Source organism: Echinops telfairi, unplaced genomic scaffold (assembly GCF_000313985.2).
Source record: "Echinops telfairi isolate 266 unplaced genomic scaffold, ASM31398v2 ScPeMD7_3;HRSCAF=10, whole genome shotgun sequence".
Classification (NCBI taxonomy): domain Eukaryota; kingdom Metazoa; phylum Chordata; class Mammalia; order Afrosoricida; family Tenrecidae; genus Echinops; species Echinops telfairi.
This window is the reverse complement of record NW_022103899.1, coordinates 23,235,434-23,240,713: the sequence shown is the minus strand read 5'-3', so window position 1 is coordinate 23,240,713 and position 5,280 is coordinate 23,235,434. Positions and strand designations below refer to the sequence as shown.

General features: G+C 40.7%; 1 protein-coding gene across 3 annotated transcripts in view; it reads left to right on the top strand.

Annotated features, from left to right (window-relative positions):
* BOLL (boule homolog, RNA binding protein) overlaps positions 1-5,280 on the top strand; it is a 69,841-nt gene that overhangs the window by 14,061 nt on the left and 50,500 nt on the right. The gene's annotated exons all lie outside the window — the stretch shown is intronic.

Below are 5,280 nucleotides of genomic sequence, written 5' to 3'. Positions count from 1 at the left end.
CCTCAAGGCCTGGTGGGCCAGGGTGTGCTCCACTCTCTCTTCCTCCCCCCTTCATCTGCTTCCGTGTGCTCTGATCAGCTATGTCCCTCTCCCAAAGCTGCAGATTCAATGCCGTCTTTTGCAGTAAATTCTCCTGGGGGGAGAGGCAGGTGTCCACTTAGTATTTGGGATTGGGGCCAGCCCCCCCACTTTGATATTTTCTATTTACTTCTTTGACTTCCTCATTTCTTCTTTAGCTACTGTGGAAGTATTTGCCTTAGCTACTCTACAATTAAGAGCAAGTTTCAGAATATCTTCTGACATTCATGCTAATCTTTTCTTTCTTTGCTGTCTTTTTAGTGACCGTTTACTTTCTTCATGAATATTGGTCTTGATGTCCTTCCACAACTCATCAGGTTTTCTGGCATTAGTGTTCAATGCAGCAGATCTGTTCTTCAGATGGTCTCAAAATTCACATGGAATTGACTCAAGGTCGTGTTTTTTACTCTCTTGGACTTTTCATTTTCTTCAACTTCAACCTGAATTTACCTATGCATAATTGATAATCTGCTCCATAGTCATTCCCTGGCCTTGTTTTAACTGCTGATGTTGAAATTCTCCAGCATCTCTTCCCACAGATGTAGTCAATTTGATTTCTGTGTATTTTCTCTGGGAAGTTTTGTGTTGTTGAAAAAAGGTATTTGCTATGAACAAATTGTTGGTTTTGAAAAATTCTATCATGTGATAGCCAACGTCATTTCTCTTTGCTTCCAACTTATGCATTCCAGCCACCAATAATTATTGATTCATCTTGATTGTTTGTTTGCTCAATTTCAGACTGAAGACTTTGGTAGAATTCTTCAATTTCTTCATCACTAGCTTTCGTTGGTGGTGCATAAATCTGAATAATAGTTGTTTATTGGACTTCCCTAAAGGTGTTTAGATACTTTCCTATCAAAGACAGCATTGTACTTCAAGACACATCTTGAAATATCTTTTTAACAATGAATGCAATGCTATTCCTCATGATGTGTCATTCCTGGCATAGGAAACTATATGATTTCCTGATTCCAAATGGCCAGTGACAGTCCATTTCAGTTCATTAATGTCTAGGCTATTGATCTTTATGTGTTCCATTTCATTTTGACAACTTCCAGTTTCCTAGATTCATACTTCATACATTCCAAGTTGTTATCATTAGTAAATGTTTGCGGCTGTTTCTCCTTACCTTGAGCCATGCCCTATCAGTGAATGAAGAGCCCGTAGGTTCCAGACCCACAACCTTGACTACTTTCATGTCACCATGGTGACTACTTTGAGAAAGCAGCAGCTCTTTTTTTTTAAATCATTTTATTAGGGGCTCATACAACTTTTTTTTTAAGTTACAGTGATGTTTATTTTATTTATTTATTTATTTTAATTGTTTTTTATTTTATTGGGGGCTCGAACAATTCTTATCCCAATCCATACATACATCCTTGTGTCAAGCACATATGCACATTTGTTGCCCTCATCATTCTCAAGACATTTGCCTTCCACTTTAGCCCCTAATATTAGTTGCTCGTTTTCCCCCTTCTCCCTCCGCCCACCTCCCCCAAGAACCCTTCATAATTCTTAACTTATTATAGTTTTGTCATAAGTTACACTGTCCGACATTCCTCCCCCACCGCCCTCTTCTCTGCTGTTCCTCCCCCAGGGAGGAGGCAATACTTAGATGGGGCTCATACAACTCTTATCACAATCCACACATACATCAATTGTGTAAAGTACACTTGTACATTCATTGGCCTCATCATTCTCAAAACATTTGCTCTCCACTTAAACCCCTGCTATCAGCTCCTCATTTTTCCCCTCCCTCACCACTCCCTCTTCCCTCATGAACCCTTGATAATTTATAAATTATTATTTTGTCATGTCTTGCACTGTCTGATGTCTCCCTTCACCCACTTTTCTGTTGTCCATCCCCCAAGGAGGAGGTTATATGTAGATCCTTTTAATTGGTTCCCCCTTTCCAACCCACCCTCCTTCTACCCTCCCAGTATCAACACTCTCACCACTGGTCCTGAAGGGATCATCTGCCCTGGATTCTCTGTGTTTCTAATTCCTATCTGTACCAGTGTACATCCTCTGGTCTAGCCAGATTTGTAAGGTAGAATTGGGATCATGATAGTGTGGGGGAGGAACCATTTAAGAACTAGAGGAAAGTTGTATGTTTCATCTTTGCTACACCACACCCTGGCTGGCTCGTCTCCTCCCCGAGAGGAGATGTCCAGTGGCCTACCAATGGGTTTTGGGTCTCCACTCCACAATCCCCCCTCATTCACAATGATATGATTTTTTTGGTCTGATGATGTCTGATACCTGATCCCTTCGGCACCTCATGATCGCGCAGGCTGGTGTGCTTCTTCCATGTGGGCTTTGTTGCTTCTGAGCTAGATGGCCGCTTGCTTATCTTCAAGCCTTTAAGACCCCAGACACTATATCTTTTGATAGCCAGGCACCATCAGCTTTCTTCGCCATATTTGCTTATTCACCCACTTTGTCTTCAGCGATTGTGTTGGGAAGGTGAGCATTATAGAATGCCAGTTTAATAGAACAAAGTATTCTTGCATTAAGGGAATACTTGAGTGGAGGCCCAATGTCCAACTGCTACCTCAATACAAAACCTATAAATATATGCGCATAGATCTATTTCCCCATCCTCATATATAAATATATTTACATATGTACATGCCTTTATTTATATAAATAAATCTATAAATGCCCTTTGCCTCCTAGCTCTTTCCTCTATTTTCTTTGACTTTCCTCTTGACCCACTATCATGCTCTATGTTCGTTTGGGTTTCAATCATTCCTCTAGGTTACATTACCCTTGATCACAGCCTACCAGGCCTCCTACACCTTCCTCACCACTGATTTGGATCACTTGTTGTTCCCTTGTTCCTGGGTTTGTTAACACCACTTCCTTTCCTCCCACCTCTCTCTCTCCCATGTCCCCTCGGAACTGTCAGTCATGTTTTTTTCTCCTCCAGATTGTTGATCCGCCTATCTTATTTAGACAGACCGAGAAAGCAGCAGCTCTTCAGTCACATTTCCAGTGGCTTCTTATCCAAGGGGCCCATCTTTGAGCATTATCTCTGACAATGATCTGTTTCCATTCATTAGGTTTCAGTATCTGACAATGTTTTCATGTGACGTATAAGGTTCAGTGGCTACTTCTTCCAAAGTGTACAGCCAATTCCTTGTTTATAGTCTGTTCTTAGTCTGGAAGCTCCACTGAAACCTGTCCACTTTGGGTGACCCTGCTGGCATTTGAAATACTAGTTGACATAGCTTCCAGCTTCACATCAACACACAAGTCACCATAGTATGGCAAACTAACAGACAAGTGGTGGATGAAAGTTGTAGGGGTTGGCAAATCTGAGATCTGTTGATCAGCAGCAAGTTAGAGATGCCTACAGGCTTATAGCTCAAGAACAGATGTCAGATGATAAGAAAAGTGCAGTGTCAAAAGACAAATCAAACTGCTGGAACATGCATTCATATGGAGTTAAGCCACCCTCTCAGGGAAACTCCCCTTTCACCTGATCATAAAACAGAAGAAGATTACATTTGGAAAAGCACATGTCAAGCTACTGAGAATGGCAGCCTGCCTTTACAACAGGGGAACCTGAGTGAGATGGACTGCTATAAAGCTCCTTTGATGCTGAGGAAGGACGCGGGAGCCAGCAGTGTTTCAGTTTGTTGAACGTAGCACATTGTGAGTAGGAATCAACTCAGTGGCCACTAAAAGCAGCCCTATACGACCCTTTTTATTTATCAAAATTATATTTAACTAATCGCTAAAATACCATATATACTCAAGCATAAGCCAACCTGATTATCAGCTGGGGCACCTAATTTTACCACAAAAACTGCATTAAAAATGTTCTGGAAAACTCAGCTTATACACAAGTATATACAGTAGCTAATAATTATCTTCCCCACAAAGCTTAACATCTATCAGGATACGACCATTTCCTACTTTTTATTTGGTTTTGTTTTTCTTTTGCAGTAACATCTGGCCTTGTTCTTACCTTTTAATAATGTGCACTCAAATTTTATTTATTTATTTAACAGATAAACCTGTGGTGCATCGATGTACTTTGAACTCCTGAAATTGTGTGCAAAATTGTATTTGAATGTGTATGTTTATGAGTAAAAGGTCTATGGCATTTATTTCCAAGAATACCAACTAAGAATCACTAAAAGAAACAATAATAATATTGGACCAAATGCAGTGAAAGTACAGAAGCTAACCAGCGATATTGCTACTTAAAGTATGGTGTGTAGATAGTATCAGTTTACCTGCAATCTGTCAAAATGAAAATTCTCAGGCCCTCTCCAGGCTGCCACAATGGGTCCAAAGAGAATAGCAATTGTGAGGCTAGGGCCAGACCAATCAGTGTTCAATCCTGTTGTAAAACACAGAACCAATTGAACGGCATCCAACAACAACACTCCAGACTGAGTCAAAACTTCGGGAGGTAGGACCAGAAATGTGTACTTTAATAAGCTATTTAGATGATTCTTACACATGCAAAGTTTTTACGGCACTGGTTTAGAGGAAGGAGCAATACCAGTTCCAATAATTTATATAACCTTGCTGGTCAAGTACTTCAAGAAGACCTGGTAGCATGGTGGGTTATGTGTGGGGCTGATAACCACAGGGTCAGCAGTTTGAATTCATCAGCTATTCTGCAAGAGGAAAATAAAGTTTTCTGCTCCCATAAGGATTTATAGCTTTGGAAACCCATAGGGGCAGTTCTACTCTGTCCTATAGGGTTGCTATGAATCAAAATCACTGCATGGCAGTGAGTTTGCGTTTTGCTGTTGGGTCAAGTACTTTATCTCATTTGTCCTGTATAGCCAATAAAGCCTCCTTCATGACAAATATGCATATCTAGAGATTCTTTATTATTATTTTATTTTTGGATTACATACCTTGGCCTGAATAAAAAGGTAGAGACCCAAAACTAGTCATTGACGATTTGTGGTCATGTTTGTAAAAGTAGCAATTATCTTAACAAAGTCACAGCCTAAATGAGTCTTTGCCAATAGTATGTAGATCCAAAGAATTAGTTGGTCAGAGAGGATGTACACTGGTACAGATAGGAACTGGAAATACAGGGAATCCAGGGTGGATGATCCCTACAGGACCAGTGGTGTGAGTGGCGATACAGGGAGAGTAGAGGGAGAGTGGGTAGGAAAGAGGGAACCGATTACAAGGAACTATATGTGACCTCCCTGGGGGACGGACAAC